Genomic DNA, 9,730 nt, shown 5'->3' with positions numbered 1-9,730 from the left:
AACATAACCTATTCATTCTACTGGAATATCACTATATGCTGTTGACGTCACTGGTGGATTGTAAGACTCATGAGAATTATTTTGATGGTTAATAATTTTCTTTCGATGAATTAAAATTATTCTAATCCATTGAAAAGAATTTCAATGATATTGTTGATAGAGATCGTAATATTTTTTACTATCAGAAAAATAGAATCTATGGAGTCATACACAAAAGATTGTATTGATCAGATGGTTAATTTAATTTGACATATCAAAGAGTTGACATAATCAAATCCAAATACAATTGGACTCATCATGAGATAAGAATTTTAATTTAATCCAAGTCCATTATTGATGAGATAAGGTTTTTGATTTGGTCAAAGTCCATGCAACTTAGGACTCTATCCATCAAAATATGATTAACATGGAGAAGAACTCTTTCTAAGAGATAGTGCCACCTACCCTTTTTCACATGATTTTTCTCATGCTAAAAATAAAAGGAGGCACCCCAGGAGAGAGTCCTCTCTCAAGTCTCTTCCTTACGCCTCCTCTTGTGTGCCATAAATTTTCAAGCCATAAGTGTGTATGCGTCCAAGAGTTGGATGCCCCAAATTCAGTGCCTAAGAGTCCTTCTAAAATAAAGAATTGATTTGGTCAAAGATTGATCACGTCAAGATAGAGTCCTAACCTAAAAGGAGTCATAATATAAGAGGAATTCTATTTTCTCTTGAGACTTACCTCACATCTTTTAAATCCTAGCGCCTCCTATTTGTCTCCATGCTGAAATACCACACGCCCCACAAAATAGGATGCCCTCACTTCACAACGTGATGAAGTTCATGCCTCCAAGGGTTGGTGGTGTTACATGTCTCTCATGCTCTCTCTCTTACATGCCCCATATATCTCTCTCCCTCTCCCTACCTCACATCCAAGTTTGTTGGATGCCATAATCTCACGCCTCACATCACGGTGCCCAAGTGTTGACGTCAATAGGGTGGCGCATGCTAAACCAAAAAAGAGGAAAAGGAGAAGGTGCTAGTTTTATTGAGAAAAAAATTAGAAAGGATTGAGCATTGGATTTTCTTAAGAAAGAAATCAAGAGAGAGGATCAGGAAAGATTCTTGATCTGTTCGCATGTGGAGCATGATCTGTGAGGAGAAAGATTAAAATTCTTGAGAAGAATTTTTAGTAAAGAGAAAAAATAAATCCATCATAAAAAAGGATCTCTGCAAGGAGAAAGTACCTGATGAGATCAGATACTCTGATCAAAAATGACTTCCTATCGATATCTGTAGAGGCTGGATACTTGTAAATTTTAAAAAAATCATGAATGTTGGAGTTTCATGATTTCGTGCATGTAAAATTTTTTCAAAATGAGTATGCAGCAAAATTTAAAAAAAAATTAGATTAAATCTAATTTAATCTAACATGCATAAGATCAAATTTTAAAATCATAAACAGAATCGACATATATGAGATAGGATTCAAATATAAAAATTAAATAGAAAAAAATAAATAGCTTCATACCTTGACACGGATCAATCTTCACATGAACTGATGATCATGGATATCTTTTGAAGGTTCCTTGAAGCCGCACAAGCGTCCGACCTCTACAGATATCCACACGCAGCTTCGATCTGATCAGAAGCTTTTTGATCTCATCGGAGTGCTAGCTCCTTTGCAGAGATCGCATTTTGATGGTTGAATTTTTTTTCTCTCAAGACACTCTTAGAAAAGAAGAAGTAGGAGAATATTGATCTCTATGCTAGAGATCATAAGAAGAACTATTTCTTCTCTTTTCTTCCTAAAATCTATGCACCAAATCTTTACACTAGAGATGTAAGAATTTTTTGTCCAACTCTTAGACAAAAAGAAGAAGAAAAAACTCATATCCAAATAAGGACAAAAGAGAGAGAGAGATTCCTAACAACCAACTCTTGGTTGTTGGTAAGAAAGAAGGGATAAGCACCTACTTATCTCACACCAATGGACATGCACGCTGCGCCCTCTCCCCTTGATTTTTTCTCCATGCACAACTCTCACTTTTGGGTGTCCAAACTGATCTCTATCAGCCATCCAACGTCTCATATGGTCCATGGTTTAAATAGGAAGAGAGGATAGAGTTTGGTAGGAGATAAGAGTCCAATTCTCCTTGGACTCTACATTTTTTTTGTGCCACCCACAACTAGATTTTTGTGCCCAGATTTCACACGAAAAGGAGTTTAAAAGTCCTTACATGCTAAAAAGAGAGGAAGGATGGCATGCAAATTTGGTTGGGCGTGGGTTTGATTTGTGGCACATGAAAGGAAAAGTTATAAGAACATGGGACTCTTCTTTAGGTGGCTGAATTAATGAATTAAAACTCTAACCAATCCTAATCATATTAGAAATTGATTAGATCCAAATAGTTAAAAATTTAAATCTGATTTGGAGTCCAAACTATTTAGATTAGATGTTACCTAATTAGAGGAGTCCTAATCTTTTTGGACTCTCTTTTAGTGCTTGAGTCAAACTCAATTTAATCCTAATCTAATTAGAATTTGGTGCATCTATGAAAAAGAGTATTCCTAGTCCAAATAGAAATTCAAACATTCTTATTTAGATCCTAGTCTAATTAAAAATTGAGTCAAATCTAAATCCTAATTCAATTAGAAAAAAATCTCTCATACTATTTGGTTATCTCATAATCCAATTAGGTTTGATCAAATCAAATCCATGTCAAGTCAAATTAAATCTATTTAATTCAACTTGATACAGATCCTATAGCTCAATCAAATTGAGCCAATTAGCAATCTAATTACTAATTCATTCTTCTATAACTCACTAACTCTTTAGTGAGTTACTTAATATAATTTTTGTATTAGATTAATCATCAATCAAATTGATAATCAAATCCTATCACGATTCATAATCATAATTCAACCATCTGATCGGTCAAAAGTTTCTTTGTGTATGACTCTATAGGTTCTATTCTGTCTAGTAGTGAGATATATTGTGATCCCTATTATAATATCATTGAAACTCTTTTCAATGGATTGGAACCATTCCAACTCTGCCCACCAAGGATCATCGATCATCAAGATGATACTCATGGATCTCATAATCCACCAGTGATACTTACAGTATGTAGTGCAATCCAGTAGAATAAAAGGTGATGAACCTCTAGGTGCAGTTAACGTATGATACAGTCCCTCTATCGTGAGTTCCGACTAGATGACAAGTCATGAATGAATCGTCAAACCTCATCATCGGTCATATGATATATTCAATCAGTTCGAGTCTATATGTGATTCTCATGAAAATTTTTTTTAATAATCACACTAGTATGATCATAGACTTAAAGACTCAGCTTTTTAAATCTCATAGGACTACTCCCTTCTGCTAGGATCGATAGATCCCATCTAGGTATACACCTTACTCCTACAGTAGACCAACTATCGCCAACATCCACTACAAAAGCTCATTGAGACCCATGTTTACGTGTCAGTCAAACTCCAGCAGCCTCACTACGAGCAGCTGTAGCACCGCAGGTCAAAAGATCAGTCATACAACTGCAGCATCGAGAAAGTCACTAACGAGTGAGCAGACATCCATGTGACTTCTCGTATTGATCATGCTCAGTGCTAGTTATTCTCTAACAATCACCTACACTCTCGCTCCAGTGTCACTACACCACAGACTCGAGATCCATCTACCTGAAGAAAGTGATTCGTGTACTGATCTATCTGGATCAATCACCATCCTCTGATGATCCTATGACCAGGAGCAGTTTAGAAATTAACCATCAATAACACATGTTTCAAATTCTCAACTCTTTGAGAATATGTGTTATCATTTTATTAATCCCTTAGATATTTATGGATACATAAAATATGAATGATAATATAAATATCCATAAAGTATAAAATCATATCCTAGAAATATGATATATGTCAGCCAAGATTGGCTTCTAGGGCATACATCCAACAATCTTCCACTTGCACTAAAGTCAATCTGCCATATACGAAGCTTCATTTTCACAAGACAGATTATAGTCTTCGGCTAGCTAAGTGACTTACCAGTGGGTTAACCATATCTCATATAGTGTTTGCTCTCTGCACCTCTATATATTTCTACTTGAGATAGTCGCATGTTCTGCTGCACTATGTGCTGGATATCTGGCGAGACCTAAGCTCCTTAGCAAGGACTATGATGCCATTATCTTTGCAGTATAGTGTCATAGCATCTGATAATATGATATCCAATTCTGTAACTATCATTAGAATTAGAATACATCATACACATCTACAGTGTACTCAGCTTCCATCGATCGATTGCTTGGAATCCTTTCAAGATATCGATATGATTACACCTATGATGTAGATGTTTACCATAAATATCCAACATAAAATCTTAATTGGTGTATCCTTCCACTTCTAGCTTTGATCCTTCTCCAAAATTAAGAACAAATCCTTGTTCTTCTCAAGAGTTTCGAAATATTTTCATAGCAATGTAATGCTCCTAGTCTGGATATAACTGATATCTACTCGTACATTCACAGTATTAACTATATCAGTTCAAGTAATTATATGGCATATATCTATGCCCGAAAGGATAACAGATCTCTCTTCAAGATTTCTATGCTGAACCCTTTCAGCATCTACTGTCTGTACTTTATCTGTGAAAAACAAAGTATCCAATTGCATCTATTTCTATAGATCTTAAAGGCGCTTGCTTTATGTCTTTCATGGAGAATTCTATGTTCAACCATATTTTAACCAATGTTAGTATTGGACACTCTCACTGATCCTTTTGGAAACACATAATTCTTCTTTTCTGATCAAACAATTTGATCATATCATCAAAATAACTGTTCCAACTCCAAGAGTATTGTAGACTTTGTGATCTCTATCACAAGAAGTGAAATCCATAAGCTACTCCATATAAAGATCTTCAAAAGATATCTAGTCAGAAAAGCTATTTCACATCCTTTCTTGGAGTCGATGATTAACATCACCTCATTGTAGATTTTGGGATCATCTCTATATTTCCTGTCTCCATGAGAAATAATTTTCTCTACATCCTCTGATAAGCATACTCAAGTACCTTTCGAGAGGATTGGAGATCCCACTATATGTATGAGGTGGAGGAATATATGCATACTGGCTTATCATGAATAGGTTCTTTAGATCTTATAGCTTGCTGCTTTTCAGAAACACTCTCTTTGAGCTTAACCTTCCTTCCATTGCTTCATCTTGGTTAAACAATTTTCAAGAAGATAGCATATCGGGTCACAATCACATTGTAATCCTTTCATAAAGTAGTATCCCAAACTCTTTTAGGATGAGCTTTATAGACCTATCCTCTAAAATATCCACCTACTGTCTTTGACACTAGTTGGACTTCTTGGATCTTAAAATAATCAAGATTCAGTTTTCACCATGCCATATTTCATACGGTGTGGTAGGAATAAGATTAGAAAAAATCTAATTCCATAGAAGTAAAGCATGTCTCTAAAGAAATAAAATTAAATCAGTGAATTCCATTATGGACTGGATCATATCTTATATAGTCCCATGACTCTTCTTATCTCGTTGAGCTAAGATGTACTAAGAGGGGTCCAATATGAAACTATACCATTTTATGAGATAATCAAAAAATTTTTATTTGGTATTACATCCTCGATATGATCGACGTACCTTTAGAATTTTTCGATTTACTTCTCTACTTAACATCTGAATACTTTGAACCTTTCAAAATTTCATATGTGTATCTCATATACTTTTCCATACCATGACTGATCATCGATAAAGGTAACGAAGTAGAGACAACTCTTTTAGTAGCACATCACATGGGCTACATACATCAAATGTGTACAAGGATAAGTACGTCAATGGTCCTTTTTTTTGTCCCACAAGAGTAGCTTGGTTATATTTCTTCAAAGAGATGATGCATAAACTAGATGTGACTCAAAAGTCAATGAGCCCAAAGCCCATATTTATTCAGTTTGTTAATCATTTTTTCTCAATACGACTTAGCTTAAAGTTCCACATATACTTTAGTTTTATTTCAACTCTGGATCTCTCAATCTAATGGCATTCACTGCTTGCCTAATTAGTTCACAGATGCATCACCATGCAAATGATAAAGACTGTTTCTGAGAACTGAATCCAAACGATAATTACAAAGGACAGATATCATGGCCACAGCAGCAACTCTTACCTATTACCAATTTTAAAGGTTACTTCCTCATCCCTCTACCTTTCATAGACTTTATAAAAATACTAGAGTCTATAACTCAACTGGAAGAAGAGAAATCATAAAATAATATTGAGCAATTTTGATATACCTATTTTAGGTGTATCTTTTTTCTTTATTCTCTCAGGTATTTGCGTCTGAACTCTTTCAAATTGTTAGCAATACTTTGACCAATTCAGATAAGATGCCAAGATGGTCATTCATATGGTAGTTTACCATAAACTATCCATATAAACTAAACAGAAATTATAGAATCAAATCCACAAGTAACTTCTTGTGCATGGTCATGTCGAGGTTTTACGCTCCTTAATATCTTGATCATTATTAAATAACGATCATAGACTGACTGTCCATCACGCATCACATATCCTGTGCGACTCTGATCACCTCAAAATACTTGTAGATGAATCAATATATCATTGGCAGTGAACATGTGCTCATGCATACGTTAGAGTTCATCTAACATGGACTTCAACATATAGCATCTATCTTTATTGACATTGTCCATTTACTCATCAAGTATAGCTCATTGATTTTGGGTTGGATAGGCTGTTAACATCAGAATAACTTGGTAAAGAATATTACTTAATTTTTTTTAAAAAAAATTAAGAATGATTCTTAGATTTGTGAGCCAGTCTATGTAATTAGTTTCATTAATTGGTTGATATCTAGGATTGGAGCTAAAGGGTTGGAACCTGACACAATGAATAGTAGAGAGTAAAGATTCTAATTAGATGTTTGTACTTATTTCATGATTTGCTCTAGAGACTTTTAGATGTAAAAAGACTCCCACTATTTTATCAGATCTCCCACACTCTCTGGGTGGAGAAAAAAAATTCTAATGCGACAATGGATTTTTAGTGGGTGCTGCAGTCCCACCGATGCCGTGCACCTCACCTAACAGTTATTGATAATTGAATGAACATCGATGCATGGACAACTCTTTATCCAAATACTTTTCTAAGCATGTTGCAGCTACTTGATCTCTAATCATGTAACTCACCTAACAGTTATTGCTCATACTTCTTAGTTAAGTCAGATCCATCATTCACAAGCAGATACAAAGCCATCATCGGATCCCTCACCTAACAGTTATTGGGCCTAACTCCATCTTTATTTGGAGTAACTCTTTGCTAATAGAGTGGTTGCATATTTTCGATGCAACTGAGCCACTATGACCAGCCGAGAACAATCATTGTCGTAGCACGCCGCACATCTACAACGGTGGAAGACTATTGGATTTAATATTTATAGAGAGATTTGAGTTTAGGTTTTATCTAATCAGTCATCACATGACTAATCTAATTGGCATGGGCTAAATCAAACCGCCAAGCAATCATATTTGAGATTCAATCTTTCAAATTGGCCAGGTAAGTGGAGATTGATAGGATCTCCCCATTACTTTTCTTAACATCAATAAATTGATCAGATCAGTAAATAAAATTAATTAAATAATCATCCTTCAATTACTTACCTTAGACACCAATTGGTTAATTGGTCTGAATAGGTTAGCTTAGGTGATTCAGATTCGAGCCATAGAGCCAAATTAGATCCTTAGGTTAATCGATTCTATATATGGGTGTCAATCGATTCGATCAACAATAATTGTATGATTTAAGCTCTATTGACCTCATTCTAATCAATACTTGACTCGGTTTGATCAATTACTAAATAATTTTGATCCAATATGATCGAATCAGAAATCCTAGATGTAATCAATTACATGACCTAATTTGATCTATCCATGATCAATCCTTCATGCACAAACACTAATTTTAGATCTTAAATCTAAATTTTTAGATCTAAATTCTTTGCATGAAAAGTATATTTTGATCTCGAAATAATTTTATATCATACATACAAACATATATCATATGCATAAATAAGTTCAGGTCATAGAAATAAATTTCAGCTCTAAACATGCTTTCATATATCATATATATGAATCAAAATAGATCTGAAACTCTTTTTAGATCAACAAAATATGTCACATATATGATATAAAAATTAGATCTAAAATTTTATTTTAATTAAAAATTTTAACATCATTTTAGGACAACCATACAGCATAACAAGTTATGCCAGATAACCTTATGTCAGAACGATATCAAAACTTTTAGATCTGAAATTTTTCTTTACAGATTTCAGATCTAAATCTTCATCTCATGCATATGATATGGCTCTGATACCACTATTAGAGTTTCATAGTTTTGTGCATGTAAATTTTTTTTTAAAACGAGTATGCAGTGAATTTAAAAAAAATCAGATTAAATCTAATTTAATCTAAGCATGCATAAGATCAAATCTTAAAATCATAAACAGGATGACATATGTGAGATAGAATTCAAATATAAAAATTAAATAAAAAAAATAAATAACTTCATACCTTGAACGGATCAATCTTCACCACGAACTGATGATCATGAATATCTTTGAAGGTCCTTGAAGCCACACAAGCATCCAGCCTCTATGGATATCTACATGAGGTTCGATCTGATCAAAAATTTTTTGATCTCATCAGGTGCTAGCTCCCTTACAAAGATCGCATCTTGATGGTTGAAAATTTTTTTTCTCTCAAGACACTCTTAGAGAAGAAGAAGTAGGAGGATGTTGATCTCTACATTAGAGATCATGAGAAGAACTCTTTCTTTCTTTTCTTCCTAAAATCTATCACCAAATCTCTATACTAGAGATGCAAAAAATTTTATCTAACTCTTGGATAAAGAGAAGAAAAAAAATCTATGTCCAAAAAGGACAAAAGAGAGAGAGATGTCCTAACAACCAACTCTTGATTGTTGGTAAGAAAGAAGGGATAAGCACCTACTTACCTCACGCCATTGGACATACACACTGCGCCCTCTCCCCTTGATTTTTTCTCCACACACAACTCTCTCTTTTGGGCATCCAAACTTGATCTCTATCAGCCATCCAATGCCTCATATGGTTCATGGTTTAAATAGGAAGAGAGGATAGAGTCTGAGTAGGAGATAAGAGTCCAATTCTCCTTGGACTCTACCAATTTTTTTTGTGCCGCCCACAATCAGATTTTTGCCCAGATTTCACAAGAAAAGAAGGAGTTTAGGAGTCCTTCTTACATGCTAAAAAGGGAGGAAGGATGGCATGCAAATTTGGTTGGACATGGGTTTGATTTGTGGCGAATGAAAGGAGGAGTTTTAAGAACATGGGACTCTTCTTTAATGCTGAATTAAATAATTAAAATTTTAATCAATCTTAATCATATTAAAATTGATTAGATCCAAATAGATAAAATTTAAATCTAATTTGGAGTCAAATTATTTAGATTAGATGTCACCTAATTAGAGAAGGATCCTAGTCCTTTTGGACTATCTCTTAGTGCTTGAGTCAAACTCAATTTAATCCTAATTCAATTAGAATTTGTGCATCCATAAAAATAGTATTCTAGTCCAAATAAGAATTCAAACATTCTTGTTTAGATCCTAGTTTAATTAGAAATTGAGTCAAATCCAAATCTTAATTCAATTAGAAATGA

Source organism: Elaeis guineensis, chromosome 1, assembly GCF_000442705.2.
Source record: "Elaeis guineensis isolate ETL-2024a chromosome 1, EG11, whole genome shotgun sequence".
Classification (NCBI taxonomy): domain Eukaryota; kingdom Viridiplantae; phylum Streptophyta; class Magnoliopsida; order Arecales; family Arecaceae; genus Elaeis; species Elaeis guineensis.
This window is presented reverse-complemented; position numbering follows the sequence as displayed.